Raw genomic sequence first — 17,609 nt, 5'->3', positions numbered from 1 at the left:
CAAAGGCAGGAGGTGGGCGAGAGGTCAGTAGCAAGACAGAAAAGATGGTGATACAGGAATAGGTTGGCATTAGAGACACAAAGTGTGTGGGCTGGGTTCTAGTAGGAAATCAGGAAGGTAGGTAGTAGGTCAGGGCAAAGTGATGGAATGTTTAAAAGCTGATGGCTAGGAGTTTCTGTTCAATGCAGAGGTGGTTAGGCAACTACTGGAGGTTAATGAGGAGTGGGTTAAAATGTACTGAACAGTTCTGTACAGAAATGATCAGGGCAGCGGAGTGAAGTATGGACTGAAGTGGGGAAGGACGGGAGGCAGTGAGGTCAACAAGGAGGCTGCTGCAGTAATCCAGGCAGGCAGGGAGGTCAGCAAGAGCTGATGGCAGTAATCAAGGTGGATGACAAATCTCCTGCCATGGGGTGGGAAGGGAGCAGCATTCTCTTCTTGGGCACTGGATGGCGGCATGCTATGTAGCTAGCTCATGGGCTGAAAGCCCGTAAACATGGTTTCATCATCCAGGTTGAGGAGAATTTGGACCTGTTACTTTCTCTTGTAACACCTTTGTCCAGTGTGTTGAGTATACTCGCAAGATGGTGAGAAGAACAATGATGGCATTTATTAAGTGTGTACTATGTGCCCGGCACTGTGTTAAGTAAGCCCAGAGCCAGACAAAAGGTGATCAGATGGGATGCAGTCTCCGCCCCATAGGGGGCTAGCAGTCCATGAGGGAGAGGGAGAACAAGTATTGAATTCCCATTTTACAGATGAGGGAACTGAGGCACAGAGAAGTTTAGTGATTTGTCCAGGGTCACCCAGCAGGCAAAGAGCAGAGCCAGGACTAGAGCCCGGGTCTCCCGGATCCCAGTCCTGTGGAACAGGGATCGAGTCTGATCTAAGTGTACTATAACTGCCCCAGGGCTTAGCAAAGTGTGGGTCACACAGTCAGTGCTTAAGAAATATTTATTGTTGCTATCAATAAAATAAAGGTGAAACTCCAATTTCTTTCCCTTATCTATTAACAGTTTGGTAGGGAAGGAGATACAACCTACTGACTGCAGTGAAGTTTGGAGATTATTGGTAGATTTAATTTTCCATGCTCTCCCTCTCCACCTTGAATTCTCAGGAGTTAACTCTGTGCCAGTTGACAGTATGTTCATTAGGGGAGCTGGGACTCAGAGTTTTGGGTTGATGGCTGACTTGTACCTGTCCCCCCAAAAGGCAGACTGTCTTTTCTTCTCCTTCTCTCCAGAAAACAGCACATACACAAATGAAGACTGTGAAGTTAGGGAAAAACAAACAAGCCAGATTGACTTTGGAATCAGACAGTTTTCACGGCACATCCCATTAATCTCTCCTGTATTTTTGCACATTATTTTCCTAGCAGAATAATCCTCTTCTAATTAATAGCCCAACTCATAGCAGAGGCAGCTAAACATCAGTTAACTTCGTGCCATCCAAGGCCACCAGGCATCCGCTCCAGCTGTGAGGAGTCAGAGTTAGAAAGCTAGCTTACCTGATCTCTTTAGAGTTCAGGTGCTGGTGATTCTGGACAGAATACCAGTATCTGGCTATTGGTCATCTGCCCAGATGGAAGAGACATTTGGTGGACAATTGGCAGGGAGGGCAATAGGGAGGGTGGTGAGGTGCTTATTCACACCTCGACAAAGCTCATCCAGTTGCTCTAGTGTGAACCTAATCACCTTGATTAAAGCGGGCTCTCCACTGTTGTGGTTATCAACTCCATTTTGTACTCTCCCAAGCCCTTAGCACAGTGCCCTGCACATAGTAAGCACTCAATACAGTTGGGTGGTCGATTAATTTATCTGGAATGCATGCAACTTTTTAACTGGGATGAAAGGAAAGAGTAATTCAGTGCCTCTCATTACAGAGCTCTCCTTTTTTTGTGTCCCCACCGAATCCAAATTGCAGGAGATGGGTCTCTGCTAATCAATCAATCAATGATATTTATTGAGTACTTACTGTGTGCAGAGTATTGTTCTAAATGCTTGGGAGAGTACAATATAAGAGGAGAGAGTGGTGGAGCCCCTGCTCTGTGCAATGTGTGGCAAAGGATGTGTATTGCATTTTAGAGAGGTTCAGAAGTGAACCTTGACCAGGAGCCAGGGCTCTGCTCACCGCCAGATCCTCTTTAGGTTCTTCAGCAGCAGCTGGAGAACTGCAGATTCTCACCGCTGCCAGTTTTCTCCTCCCATTGTTAAAGGTCCACAACGTCTAGAATCGAAAGGGCTAGAGAAGGATAGGTCCTGTTAGGCTAGAAAGTGTAAGAGTTTTCTTAGTGGCCCACTTCAGTTTCAAATGTGTAGAGCAGCATGTTTTTCTAGAGGATTGCTCAGTCTTGATGGGGCCCACCATTGGAAAAAACAGTCCTGATGTTCAGCTTACAATTTCCTTGGGTCATTGTTCTCCCATCCCTTTGGCTGCTTCCCCGGTTCTGGCTCACTGCTTCCCGCACACGCCCACCGCTTTCTTTGGGCCCGATGGCTTGGGCCGTGAGTGACACAGACCGACATATCCTCAGACAGACATACGTACAGTGTGTTTGGTTATTCTTGAAATAGTGCAGGCCCCTGTATGACTCCTTAAGAGAAATAGGTGTAGGGAAAGAGGGACACAAAGCAGAGAAAGCAAAACTTAAGGCTCCCTCAGGAGAAAAGATGAGCTAAAGTTAGGGAACTGAGCTACCGAGCAGATGGGGAAATAGACTGGAAGGGAATGCTAGAAAGAAATCAGAGAGTGCACTAGCCTAGCAAGGGAAACGGAGGGACGAAACAGCAAACAGAGGGACGAGCTGCTAATAAGGTCAGTCTCCCAAATCTTCAGTGCATTTACTCGCTTCTGACGGAGCCTTCATGAAGAACTCAGAGTCCCAGGATGAACATTCACCCTTTCCTTGAGTCCTCTACCACGATGCCAGCCAATATGATTAAGGTTAGAATGGCAGAGGAGCAGTGGATCTGGAGCGCCCCCTGGAAACCTCTAGAGTTGAAATTCCTTGTTTGTTGAGAATTGGATTTGGAAGAGGCGAGCAGGAAGATGTGATGGAATTTCTGCTTGGCTGATCCTTATAAATTTACCACCTGTTACAAGGCCCCTAGGATTTTTGCTGAGTGCATACTGATGGAGAATTTAGCTGGCCTACATACTCTCTCTTTCTCCCCCCTCTCCACCCACCCTCCCCCACCTACCCAGCCAGTACAGCTTTTGTTTAAATTATTTAGGCACGTTACTTATTTAAAAACAGTTTACTCACTGGGGCCACCTTCGGAAGCAAGAGATAGACATCTCGCTTTCGTGAGGGTCTCGAGAGGACGGCAGTCACACAGTATGTGACTCTAGCAGGCTTCAACTGATGCAGACATCACAATGCAGGGCACTCGGTCCCAAGTAACAATCAAATCTGAGCCTCCGCTGCCTATTCTAGTTCCTTTTACACTGACAAGGCTTCTTATGAGACAAGATCAGAAGACTTCTTCAGATCATAACAAGGCGGATGAATGTTTAAGTTGAGAGGGGAGATCCCCTCTGGTTCTTTAGGGCTGAATCCTCCCGGCCCCAGAGTCATCCTCCCTGCAAGAATACAGAGGGGACCAAACCCTATCTGCCCAAGCATCTCATTGGTCAAGAGGCTTGTCTCTTTCCCCCAACCCACCTCAGAGTGTGGGTGGGGTGGAGCTAATTTGGAATAAAACCAAATAGGAACATTATGTCCCCTTCCATTTTGTAGTGCCTTAGTCATCACAACTATTTTCTCTTTTTTCCAAACCAACTCCGCACTCATCAGTAGTATAGCTTTGATTCCAGGCATTAACCTCCCCTCTCCACCTCCAAATCTGGTCCTGATTTGTTCGTTTTTACTCAATTTAGCTTGGGGAAGGGTCTTCCATGGGCCGGGAGGTAGCAGCATTTCAGCCTGAGACAAACCAGGCAGTTCTGGGCAGTGGATGCCATGAAGCTGTTGGTGTTTCTAAGTGCTTACTGTGTGCCAAGCACTGTACTAAGCACTGAGGTGGATACGAGCAAATCGGGTTGGACACAGTCCCTGTCCCACATGGGGCTCACAGTCTTAATTCCCATTTTACAGATGAGGTAACTGAGCCCAGATAAGTGAAGTGACTTGCCCAAGGTCACACAGAAGGCAAGTGACAGAGCAGGGATTAGAACCATGACCTTCTGACTCCCAGGCCTGTGCTCTATCCATTATACAATGCTGCTCTGTTTGTTTGGTTCTGTGGAAACCAGGACCCTGCACTAGCTTCCAGTAAACTCCCAACATGACAGGGTTTGAGGTAATTCCTTCACTCAAACTGGTCTGTTCTCTGTTTTCACCAGGCAGAGAGAGAAAGGACATTTGGCCAAAATGGAGGATTTCACTTCAGATATTTCTGTAATAATAATGATAATACTTGTGGTACTGTTAAATGCTTGCTATGTGTCGATCAGTGTGCTACGTGCTGGGGCAGTACAAGATAATCAGATCAGACCCAGTCCCTGTCCCCCATGGAACTCACAGTCTAAGGGGCAGGGAGAAAAGGTATTGTATTACTTTACAGAGGAGGAAACTGAGGCACAAAGAACTTAAATGACTTGCCCAAGGTCACACTGCAGGCAAGTGGTGGAGCCAAGATTAGAACCCAGTTCTTAATCCCAGATCTGAGTGCTTTCTATTAGACCACACTACCTCTCCTTTCCCAGTAAAGGTTTCTCCTTACAAAAGCCTTATTAGGTCATTGTTGACAGTATTATTGTGCCCTGGTGGAAGAGATGGCAAGGATGACCACCAAACCATTCTGCAGATGAACAGCTCGAGATCAGGGAAAGGTAAATCTCTGATCCCAAGGTCCATGGATGAATTAGGGGAAAGGGAAGAAACCACCCAACCTTGCTGACTCTGTTTGGTTTAAGGGGAGAGATAGTTGGATTAGAAAGTCAGATTCTAATAAGTCAGATCCTGGGTCAGGGGAGCTTCCTGTCTCGGCCATTTCCAGAGCAGCTAGTAGACGCAGGATCTCCCAAATAGGGCAAGGCCCAAGAGTGGCGACTTTGGCCACTTCTGCTGCATCCCAGAAGGCACTGAGGGAAGCAGCATCTCTCATTCTAAACCTACACTGCCAAACACAAGGAGGTCATAGGTGGAGGATGGGAGGGGGCTGGTGCTGCTGGGAGACCTGCCCTTCTTTTCAGACTGTGGGGGTGGCAAAGGTGCAGCTTGTTAAGGTCCGGGGGGTCCCCAACCTCTTTCCTGAAAGGTGGACAAGGGGGTAGGGTCAGCCCCAGCCCTGCCTCTTTCCAGCATTAGCCCCACTCCCCGGATGTTGCTGCAGGACAGGGAGACCAGATTCATCCATCTACTTGTTGGCAAGAGCCTATTCCCCTCTCTCTGTCTCTCACTCCTTCCTTCCCCCCTACACAGACCAGGCAGCTCCCAAACAAAGCTGTGGAGCAGGAAATGTTTTGCTCAGGCCTTGTGACATCCTGGTTAAAGAAACGAGACGAGACCAAAGCGTGAGGGGAAAGTAAAGGGAGGGGGAGAAGAGCAGAGGGTTAGCAGCTAGATGAATTATGGGAAAGGGAAGAAACCACCCAACCTTGCTGACTCTGTTTGGTTTAAGGTGAGAAATAACAGGATTAGAATGTCAAATTGCTGAGTCCTGCGGACCTGAACCATAAACCTCTTCCAAGCTGCTCGTTCTTTTTTTCCCTCCTGCAGCTGCTAATTAAATCTGGACCTGGAGTTAAAAAAAAAAATTTAAAGCTCTAAGGGCTGGTCTCAGTGTCCGGCCTAGCTGATCCTGGAAGGATTTGGGGGGAATTGAGATAACAGCACTTTTATATCTCTTCTGACCTTGCTCCAGTCTGTCATCGAAGGCCCGGTTTTTGTGACAGTGCTCTCTGTGTCCCCCATGCCAGGTGAACTGCAAACTCTGAGCACTAGCCTTCCCCATGTTCTTTCTGTGTTGCTCCCAGCCTTAGGATGCTCCCCACCTCTACCCTTCCACCCCTCGTCCTGACCATACACTCAGTCAGCACGGCTGGAGAAAACGAAAACACCGAGAAGTCAAATGACTCGTTCAAGGTCACACAAAACCATGGTGGCCCTGGGGTTGTGAGCCACACATGTTCTTGCTAAATCAAGGGCCATTTTAATTGCTTCTCAAGTTTTCTAAACATCTTGCTGCTGTTGGGCCTCTTCCTCCTTCCTCACCCCTCCCATCTCCGTTCCCCAACTTAAAAAGCTTCAGCTTGGGTGAGCTCCCAACTCTATTATCACCACTCAACAAAGAACAGCCTGGATGTTCCATATGCTCAGGGCTTTAATGGCAAAATGAAAGGACCAGCTCCCTGTGCCAATGCGGGTGAAGTTGGAAGTCCCTGCTCCTTCTGTCAAAGAGAACCCGCACCTGAAAGCTGGTGGAAGCCTGCCGGATTTAAGCCCGGCACAAAAGTGTACCCGGGTTCTGAGACGCTCGGCTCCAAGCAGACAGAATGTGTAAAATCCATCATAATATTCATATAGTATGTCAATTGTTTCAAAATTAGCCAATTCTCCTAAGCATAAAAATGGATTTTGTCAATCCACACGTGCTTTATGGATCCCAGAAACAGGCTTGTTTTTTAAAAAGAATACATTAAGTCTCTCTCAGCTCATGCCAAACCCACTTCCCACACTGTATGGGTGAGATACATTTCAGGAAACAGAGCAAGAGTAATATCTTACATTTATGTAGTGCCTGTCAGCTGGAAAGAAGCCCAAGGTGATTCTTTTAGGTGTGCCAATCACACAGGGAAGAATCACTCCACTCCTCTTGCATTTAAATGAAGCTGTTGCTCGGGTCCTTGTGGACCACACCCGACAGCACCATACCCTTCTGACGCTGAGCAGGGGAAAGGCAGAAAACCCCTGCAAGAGAGTGGAATTCCCACGAAATCCCAGAGGCCACTATGGCTTCACTTGATATACAGTTGGGGGAGCATTCTGCATCCCAAGCCCCTCTCCTCCTCCTATTCCTTTTCTCCCCCAACCCCTGGGACCCATCACATTTGTGCACCACTAGCCACGGGACCCCTCTACGGGAGGTGCTGGAGCCCGGGCAGGGGTCTGACCCTGAGGCAAAAGCCCTCCCTGTGTTGCTGTCCTCCCTTAGATTCCTGCTTTTTCTCAGACGTGTGGGACATTCCTGGCCACACCGGGCCCTGGGGACACCCAAAGGACAACGCCTATGTGGCGTAAGAGTAAGATTGATGCGGGGTGGGAGAGGGGACTGAGAATCCAGAGGAATACAAGCCCATACCACTTACGGGTAGGATGGCTGGAAACCTCCTCCCTCCACCCCACTACCCCCAACCCCAATGAGAAGCGTGGCCTAGTGGCAAGAGCAAGGGAGTCAGAGGGCGTGGGTTCTAATCCCGGCTCCACCGCTTGTCAGCTGGGTGACCTTGGGCAAGCCCCTTAACTGCTCTGAGCCACAGTTACCTCATCTGTAAAATGGGGATCAAGACAGTGAGCCCCAGGTGGAACAACTCGATTACCCCGTCTCTGAGCCAGTGCTTAGAACAGTGTTTGGCGCACAGTGAGCGCTTAACAAATACCATCACTCTTATTATTAACCCAAGATCGTCCGGTTAGAAATCCTGCCTTGGGATTGTAATACAAGCGAACGGCCTCTAGGGGTCTCTAGTGCCTTAAGGTACCCGTGACCCTGCGGTGGATTCTGCAGCCTCTTCTCATCACCTACCTCGGCTGGTTCTGGTAGCTCAGCATCCATCGGGAGAGGGAGGGGATTCCGAGGACCCTAAAATGGACCCGAGGCCTCATGGAACTCCGAACATCCACCTGCCGCGCTGAGAGGGGCACCTTCATATCATGCGTTGAAATGGCCGAGTGAGGAGCCGGCAGGAGGGAGAGATTACCTCTTAACCGTGGTATTTGTTAAGCACTTACTATATGCCAAGCCCTCTAATAAGTGCTGGGGAAGATACAAGGTAATCAGATCAGCCACAGTACTGGGCCTACCTGAGGCTCACAGTACAAGTGGGCTCTCTGCCAGTGGGTCTTCACTATTTCTTGCCCCTCAAGGGAATCCCAAGGATGTTCCCCTGCCCCACCTCCCCGATTTCATCTTGGGGCTGAGGTGGAATGCAGGGCATAGTCCCACCCGCTGTTCCGTCACTTCTGCCGGGGGTGGTGACTGAGAAGGAGATTGGGAGATTTTCCTCTGGGACACGGTGACTCATCCCCAATGCCCAGGGCCAAGGTCTACTCCGGCTTATAGACCTCCTGTGGTGAGCCCCAGAGGTCTAATGGTAGTCCTGTCCCTGGGTGGGAGCCTCTGGAAAGACCATAGTGATTATCCCCTCTAGGATGAAGAGGACCTTGTCTGGATGACTAGCCATCTAACAAGTATTTTTCTTTTTTTCCGTTTGCTTCTATCTCTTCATCCCTCGGCTACTTGCCCCCATTTACCTCTCTGAAGAAGCTAGGTGATACGTACGTATGTATGTAATAGGTATGTAACGCAGTGTTGACGTCTCACAATAGCCAACTATTTTTCAGGATCCCTGCTGGGCCTGCCCACCTCACAGGACGCCATCAGAAGGCACAGGCCCCTGATGGCACAGGCCCAGCAGGCATTCCTCTAGACCCAGAGCCGGGCCAGTACACTCATGCACTCTCTGTCTGTCTCTGTCAGTTGCTGTCCTTAGCGTTTGAAGATGGAGTTTAAGATGGAGAGAGAGCCAGGTGATCTAGTTGTAGGAAAGTAGTAAAACCAAGTCAAGCAGTTTGCATTTATGTTTGTTATGGACTCAGAGCCCCGGGGCCAGCGGCAGATCGAGGCAGGATCCCATTCCAAAGAGACCTCAAGGAGCAATGAGGTTTTTAAACCTAACATCTGCTTTTCGTTGTCAAAGATGAGGCAACTGCTGAGATGATAACAATAATAATAATTGCGATATTTGTTAAGCACTTGCTATTCGCCAGGCACTGTTCTAAGCACGGGGTGGGTACAAGCAGATTGGGTCCGACACAGTCCCCGTCTCACATGGGGCTCAGAGTCTTCATCCCCATTTTACAGATGAGGTCACTGAGACACAAAGAAGTGCAGTAACTTGCCCAAGGTCAAATAGCAGACATGTGGCAGAGCTGGGATTAGAACCCAGGCCTTCTGACTCCCAGGCCCATGCTCTATCCACTAGGCTGTGGTGCTTCTCAGATCCCCATGCTGCTGAAATCCCATCTGTGCACATGGGGGTGGCCACAAAAGGCCCATGACGCCAGAGAGTCCACTGGGTCAGTCCACTGGGGGGGTCCCGTCCCAAGCTGATGCACCGGTCGATTGCCGCTGCCACCGCTTTTGATTCTGCCTCTTGGCTTTCTCTCTGGAATCTGTCTGCTTCTGGTGCCACCCGTCAGGCCGGCCTGCCTCTGCAGTCACCACCTGGCAAACTGCCGCACCCCGGCTGTGTTGGAGGCAGCTTGGAGATGCTTATTGAGCCCCAAAAGGCTCTAGTTGCCTGGCGCGACTGAATCTTCCCCTGGAGCTCTGTGTACCTCAAACCACCTTCCCAAATTCTGGGCCCCCAAGTCCATTTTCTGTTGGGCTTGGCTGCAAGAAAACTCCAAGAGCAGAAGAATGGGTCTACAGGTGTGACTCCAGGTCTCCCGGAGTGGCCCTGTACTCAGGGGTTCACAGAGTAACCTAAGGCAGAACAGACAAGTTGAGAAGTAGGGAAGCTGGGCTTTCAAACAGTGGGGTTTAGGAGCAGACTCCTGGGGGACCCTCATAGAGGATGGACCTGCCTGGGGTGTGGTAATCAGAAAAGGGGCTGCTCTCATCGAGCAGAGGCTCGGAGAAGGCAGGGATGCTAAGAGACAGGTTACAGTAGCCAACGCACCCTCACCTTTTGTGCCCAGGGTGGTGTGGAGAGACAGTCTGCCCCCGTGCACTTGGGGGTAGGATCTCTTCCATGCGATAGGGTGCGTGTTCGTCGGAAAAGGTGGAGATACCTAGGAGCTCAGTTTCTTCACCTCATTACTATCCCAGTCACTTGACAGTGGGAAAGCTGCCCGCTTGTGTCTCAACCTGAAGGAGCGCGAGGTCCCTGTGCCCTCGTGGTATTAAAGGTGGAGGAGGCTGGGGTTGATCGTGATCCCCAAGTCTGCCCATTCCTCCACCCTGCACCCTGGCTGGCCACAAGCTGAGAGGAGAGGGCCTCTGAGCCCACCTGCTCCAGAGCTCTCAGGTTTCCTCGTCCCCTGCGCAGTCCCATCTCCCATCCTTTCCCCGATCCTTCCCTAAACTGTACTTCCACTAGGAGCCTGGATCGGTAGCATTTGTCTTCTCCTCTTAGCTTTCCCCCTCAGTTCAGAGACTAGTCCCCCAGGGGAAGTGCGATGGGAGGGGCAGAGCATCGAAATCAGGGCCAGCCCTGGGCTGGCTGGGCACTCTCTTGAGGAAGTAGGAGATGCCCCAACCAAGAGTGGCTTATTTGGAAACAGAGGAGCAATTTCCACCCAGCCCCCGGACGGTCCCGTTTCCACCCCTGACACGGCTTTGCTGGATGTGGGAATGAGCTGTGGGGTGGGAGGCCTAAACTCTGGGGACTCCTGGGACTTGTAGCCCCAGAACTGGAGCCCGAAGCCAGGAATCTGGTACCTTGGAGCAAGGCCCAGTCACTCCGGTTCTTCGGGGTTTATTGGGAATTTTGGAAGATTGCCATTCTCTTGCTTTCTGGGAATTTCTGTGCAGTGGGCCAAAGGCCAAGCAGGGTTGAGGTTGCCTTTTGGACTCTGGAGTCGCAAGGACCTGGCCACAGCCTGTGAAAGGACAGGGCAGCAGGGACTACCAGGGGGCGGCCGAGGCAGAGACTGCCCACCTCCAAGACTGACTGACTCTACCCTTAGGGGAGGGGAGCTGGGGCAATCTCCCCAGATCTCCCACTGGGTGCCAACAATGTACAGGAACCAAGCTGCCTTGCTGTCTGAGAGTCGTATGCAGTCTGAGAGTCCCCAGAGCCCAAGGTCTCTTTGAAGGGTCCCATCAGGGATGTGTTGTTCTCAGTTTGACTTCAGCCTTGGTCAGAGAAAGTCAGAAACTGAGAGGGTCATCACGAAGGTGGGCACCGGCTGAATAGAGAAGTGGAGAGGCCTAGTGGAAAGAGCCCAGGCCCGGGATTCAGAGCATCTGGGATCTAATCCTGGCTCTGTCATTTGCCTGCTGGATGACTTTGGCCAAGTCACTTAACTTCTCTGTGTCTCAATTTCTTCATCTGTAAAATGGGGATTGAATACCTGTTCTCTCTCCCCATTAGATTAGGAGCCCCGTGTGGGACAGGGACTGTTTTTGATCTGATTATCTTGGATCTACTTCAGCACTTAGTATCGTGTTTGGCACCTAGTAAGCACTCAACCAATGACAGTTATTATTTTTATTACTAATAATGGTGGTATTTATTAGGTGAATACAGAATTTGTTTACCAAATCCCTCAGGACCAGGAAGGACTTAGCGAAGCTTCAGGGTGGTAGGTTCAAAACCAAACAAATGCTTCTTCATTTAGCATGCAGGTAAGCATATGGAGTCTGTGGCCAACATAAGCTTTGCAGACCCAAAATATTGGCGGGCCCAAGAAGAGTTTGGCTACATTCATGGCTGAGAAGTCAATGGTCCCTCTAGACTGTAAGCTCGTTGTGGGCAGGAAACATGTCTACCAACTCAGTTATATATTGTACTCTCCCAAGCAATTAGCACAGTGCTCTGCACACTAAGTGCTCAATAAATACTATTGATGGATTGGTGATAGAATCTCTAGATGAAAAATGAGGGAGTTTAGGATGTTGTCAAGGAGGGCAATCATCACACTGTAATTCAATCAGTAGTATTTACAGAATGCTTACTCTGTCCAAGGTGTTGTATAAAGTGCTTGGCTTAATAGACAGGATCCCTCCCGCTAAACATCTTTTTGCCACTGTCAGAGGCAGAACTTGGGCTACATGAACCACTGGTCTGGCCCAGTATTGATGTTGCCAGTGTTCTTAGATTTTACTTCCCAGTCAACTGGGAAGCTAGTTTTAAACCAGTTCCAGCCTTGAGAGCTATGGTCCAACACCCCTGTTTCTGGAGCAGAACAGCATCAAAGCCTCACAAGTTTGAGCCAGAAAGTGAAGGAGTTGATTGACTTTGAAAGGCATGGGGGAAGATTGGGGAGCAGAAGGTAAATCTGTACTGAGAAGCTCTCCGCTCAAGACACTGTTGCCCTCTGGGATTAGGAGGGGAAGTCAAGCTTCCCTCTTTGTGTACAACGTCCTCTCCCATCTGTGAGTTTCCTCGGGGTTGTCTGCTCCCAGAGAAGTGGGGTGCAGGGGTTCTGAGGGGGTCAGGTATGAACGTCTCACCTTCTAACTCTCTGATTCTCCACCCCCTGGGATCCTGGCAGTGCCACTGTTGCTGCTATTGGCCCAACCTCAAAACTCCAGAGGGTGGTCAGGCTCAGTGAACAAAGCGGGATACCGCTTACCATGGGGTGAGGGCCCCAATCCTCTCGTTCTGCTGACAATGAAGTATGGGTCTTTAGGAAAGACCCTCCACTCTCATTTCCAGCAGGAGAGGTCTTCCTAGAAGAAGAGAATCCCAGATAAATCAGAGTCTCATGCGGAGTGGATTCTAGACATGGGGAATTGAGTGAGGAAGATGTAAAAAGGGTAACTGGTCTATCCAGGAGAGCCAGGGACCAGAGCTTCAGCTTGACCTGTCAAGCTCCCTAAGGAGAAGGTCTTTGTCAAGTAGCCGCCATTTTTCCCATCATGCACCCCTTCAGGGCTCCTGGGTGACAGCCTGGCTCTGGTAAGCACCTCATACAGTGCACCTCCCAAAGTGGGTGCTCAATAAGTACTACTGGCTGCTCCCGGACTGACTGCTCCTTATCCTGTGTCATGTGAGAGAGACAGGCTTCAGAATCACATACTTGGTGTTTCAGCTGCAGGGGATTCCACCCCTCCACCCCCATCCCCCTTATGGTCCACTGTGTTGCGACTGCAACAGCATATGTTGAATGGAAAAGGAAGAGGATGGGAGGCAGGAGGGTTTTTTCTGTTTTTGTTCTTTTTATGGTATTTGGTACTATGTGCTGGGCATTGTACCAAGTGCTGGGGTAGATACAAGATAATCAGGTTGGACACAATCCATGTCCCACATAGGGCTCACAGTCGTAACCCCCATTTTACAGAATAGGTAACTGAGGCACAGAGAAATGAAGTCATTTGATCAAGGTCACAGAGCAGACAAGTGGTGGAGCCAGGATTAGAACCCAGGCCCTTCTGACTCCCAGGCCCATGCTCTATCCAGTAGGCCACGTTGCTTCTCTAAGGTTATGAAGATGGGAGTGCTTGGACTGAGTACTAAACGCTTTGAGATTACAGTGGCTCGAAATGAGCCCAGCCTGGAAAATATCTGGGAGAAAACAGGACCCCTCACTCATAAAATGTGGCTTTCATCAGGGTCGACTTCCTGGCCCAGCTCTTGAAGCACTATTGCTTCTTCCACTGCTGTTCGCTCCCTATCAAACACCCTAGGTTCCTCATGCGAGAAGAAGTCTGGGGAAGGCAGATGAGCTCGGTGGCATTGAGAGGCTGGGAGAGTGGGGGCTAACACCTCTCAGCACTGTGCCTAAATCCTAGTTCCTTCCCAGACGTGAGAAAATATCCCCCTACATGTTGCAGTTCCCTTTATTCTCCCAACTGGGGTACAAAGCCAGGGCCCCCTGAATTCCCCCATCTCCCTCTGCCCTCAATGCTAGTGGACAGTAAGTTGTAACCCCACCTTAGTCGAACTGCTAACTCAGACTCAGCGAAGTCAGAGCTGGTAGCCAATGCAAAGCCCAGTCCCTAGGAACAAGGCAGGCATGAAGAGGGGCAGTAAGAGCTAGAAGGCAAAGCACTAGCACCGAGTGGTGTAGAAAACCCAAAGCTCTTGGCTTCCATGACAAGGCAACGCCTTCCAGACCTTGCATGCGAACCTCGACCTTCTTCCCTGGCAAAATAGGGAGAGTAATAGTGATTTTGGGGGGGGGGTGGTGATGTAGACCGATTGTGTGTGGATTAATTAGATGAGCTCAGGAAGGTACTCTGAGCTCCTTGGAGAAAACTGCCAATGCCACAGAAGAATATCAGGTCTTGGAGAGGTATTAGAGAGGGACCACTGAATCGCCAAAATGCACTGCCCCAGGAAATCTCGGTTTGAATCAGCCCATCCCACTAAGAGTGCCTTCCCATCATCTCTTGTTTGTGTGGCTGGGGCTAGGGGGAGGTCTGGAACACTGTCTCCAGGGGGACCTTTTTCACAGTCTATTCCCTGACGGATCTTCTGCAGCTTGGGAGAGGGCAGCAGCAGGAGTTGGATGACGCAGGGATGACTTTGACGATATGTTTTCTTTGCCCTCCGGCCAGACCACGTAAACAACCTGTTAGGAGGGCAAAAGGGAGCTTTTCCGGAGCGTCCTCAGGGGGAGAGGTTCCACAGGGAGCTCCTTGGGGTAGAGGCCTTCGGCCTCTGGTCCTAGCCCTTCCTTTCACCCAGCTTCTGCTTCCACACTTTCCCTCCGCTGCCACTTCACTCAGTTAAACAAAGCCAATCCCATTCCAGGGGAGAGGAGCCACCCAAAGGCGTAGCAATCACTTGTCTCCCCACCACCATCCGCTCTTCTCCCTCCCCCAGCCCCAATCCCACCCTGCTGCAGCTTTCCTGTGTCAAGCTTTTTGGCTCCTCCGGAGCAAGCTGTGCTTGAGCAGGAGGTGGGGGCTGGGTTGGGGGGGGGGGGGATATTCCTCTGCCGGCTTATCTCCCCCTGAGGATTTGCAGGAATCCCATGCAAGGCAGCCTCCACTCTCTCAGCCCGTCCATCCAGGGGGACTGCAGGTGGCGATGTCTGGCCTGGAGCAGTGAGCGGCCAGGACCAAGAAGATGAAAAGGACTTCCTGGCAGTGGGACAGTTGCTAAAACATGGCATTGGCACTAGACAGCAACTTATTCCGGCGGGGAGAGAGAGAGGGGGGACTCAGAAAGTCCTCGTCTAAAAATCAGCAGCATATATGCCACAGCGTGATGTCAAGAAAGACCATCTGCAGGTTCTGGCAAACCTCTTACTTAGCATCACTCTCTTGACTCCTGATGTCACTGGGCCCCTCCTTCTGGGCAATTTTGCAGACTATTATATGTGTTTGCTCCATACTGATCCGACATACACAGACAGTACATTCCTCTTTGGATGTGCACACGTGTATAACAGATCCAAAAGCCTCAGTTCCTATTGCACCTTCCCCCCGCTCAGAGTATGCTTTCCTGAATCACCCAATACAGAAAATATGAACTACCATCTGAAAGGAAGACTCTATGGCCACGAATGTCGTGACTGTTCCTTACTGTTTGGTTTATCTCTCTCTCTGCAACTTTAGATAAATAGGTAAGGGAGCGAGGGCTGGCTGCTGTGAAGGGTCGGAGGGGAGGGAGCTACCTACCCTGAGCTCAGGCAGCACCTCGCAAGTTCATGCTCACGTTAGGCAGGGGCACTTCAGCCTTCTGTGATCAGCTCAGAGTATTACACATACGTATTCTAGGGGCAGCACGCTGTATGCACGGAGCCCAGTGCACACAGAGGCACAGGCACACACAAGCAACACGCAACCACAGAGATGATCGGAGAAATGGCCAATAATAATTACGGTGCTTGTTAAGTGCTTACTATGGGCCAAGCACGGTTCTATGTGCTGGACGGGGGCGGGGGGCGGAGGGGGAGATAAAAGTTAGCCAGGTTAGAAGGATGTCAGGTTGCATAGTAAATTCTCCTCCCATTAAATCATCAATCCCTACATGGGGTTCGCCTGTGCTCTGTGCATTGAAACTCAATCTTGGGCTCGCACCACCAAACTAGAGGAACTTGGCACCCTGATCGAACTCACCATCGGGACCGTTTCTCCGGTTCCGTGGTTGAGGAAAAATCGCCCAGCCACAGAGGGAGGCAAGACGCATCGCGTGGCTAAATAAACAGAGGATTAGATGGGGGCGTTCTGCATTTCGCATCCATTTGTCACCTTAGTTCTTGCTCAAGCTCTCCCACACCGGACCGCCTAGAGTATTCTCTGCTAGGAATACCAAGACTGGCAATTCCGCTCCTCACCCTCGCCTACAAAAGCCTTGCAGGATTGGCACTCGGTGGATTTACGGACGCCAATGGGAGTCGTTCTAACTTTGAAGACTTACCCGGGGCAATGATAACATAGGTCAGGGAGTCAGCGGCGGGAGGAACGGCAGGAGACCCATGCAGGGGAAATTTCCAGTGCAAACCCGTGAACCCACCACCACGGTCCAGCGGGAGGGACTCAGACCGAAGGATGCGGATAGCGCGGTCCCCTCCTGTCGGGCTGCCTGGGATTGCTGGGGAGCTGGGGGAGAGGGCGCTTTTTTCCCCGAGTGGAATGGCGCTCTTTACCACGGGACGCTCAGAAATGAAAATTAGAAAAAAAGAAATCACCCATCACCCCGCGCTGGTTACCTTCAATCCGTGCCTCGCCAGCCGCTCCCGGGAGGAGGCCGCTGAGCGATCCCCGATTTCCGTGCCCCGACAACATCTCCGGTGGCAGCCCTCCAAAGTTTATTTTTTTTTAAATGATCTCATGTGGCCGTCCGTCATTTAGAAAGCCGCGACCGTGTCCCGTCCGCACGCCCGAAACGGGTGGCTGTCTCCTTCAGAGTCCTCCCGCCCCGGGCCGCTGCTGCAGCTGCCGCTTCTGCCGCCGCTTCTGCCGCTGCAGCTGCACCCCTTCCCTGCGCTCTTCCAGGGGCCGGGCAGCAGCCCCGATCATGCTGGAAGCAGCACTTCTGGGGCGGAGCGGGGAAAGGGCAGGTGAGAGGAGGGTGGGCGATGCCCTCCCCCCCTCAGCGCTCCCGGCGGTGGAGAAATCCCACCATCCTGGCTTCTTTTCCAACTCTAAGGAGACTCCCTCTTGGTGCGATGGAAGCCCCCGGCCCGAGGGGAGAGAGTTGCCCGGGCGTCACCGCGTGCCATGCCGCGCGGGCTGCGGGGCGGAGCCGGGGCCGGGCCGGGCCGGGTCGGGCCGGGCCGGGTCGGGCCGGTGGGCGGGAGGGCTGCTGCTCCGGGCTCCGGGCTCCGGCCTCCGGGCTCCGGCTCCGGCTGCGGATGGCACCGCTTCCCTCCCACCGCCCAGCTCCGGCCGATCCACCGAGCGGCGCGGCCCATCCGCTCCGCCCACAGGCCCCGCCTCGGCCGCTCATTGGTCGGGGAGCTTGCAAACCCGGCTCCGGCTCTCTTAATAATAACGTCGGTATTTGTGAAGCGCTTACTATGTGCCCAGCACTGTTCTGAGCGGTTGGGTGGATGCAGGGTCATCGGGTTGTCCCACGCGAGGCTCACAGTCTCGTGGACTGTGCATCACAGGGAGATGCAGGGTCATCGGGCTGGCCCACGTGAGGCTCACAGTTGATCCCCATTTTACAGATGAGGTAACTGAGGCACAGAGAAGCGAAGTGACTTGCCCACAGTCACACAGCTGACAAATAATAATAATCCTGGTATTTGTTAAGCGCTT

At 51.4% G+C, this 17,609-nt stretch overlaps 1 protein-coding gene across 1 annotated transcript in view; it reads right to left on the bottom strand.

Annotated features, from left to right (window-relative positions):
* The window catches only part of BRINP2 (BMP/retinoic acid inducible neural specific 2), a 57,813-nt gene extending 40,712 nt beyond the window's left edge, over nucleotides 1-17,101 (bottom strand). Inside the window, exon 1 of the mRNA XM_001515517.4 lies at nucleotides 16,556-17,101. The gene's annotated coding sequence lies outside the window, so the exon portion shown is untranslated. The remainder of the gene's footprint in view (nucleotides 1-16,555) is intronic.
* Between the last annotated feature and the right edge of the window lie 508 nt (nucleotides 17,102-17,609).

Source organism: Ornithorhynchus anatinus, chromosome 16 (genome assembly GCF_004115215.2).
Source record: "Ornithorhynchus anatinus isolate Pmale09 chromosome 16, mOrnAna1.pri.v4, whole genome shotgun sequence".
Lineage (NCBI taxonomy): Eukaryota > Metazoa > Chordata > Mammalia > Monotremata > Ornithorhynchidae > Ornithorhynchus > Ornithorhynchus anatinus.
This window is presented reverse-complemented; position numbering and strand designations above follow the sequence as displayed.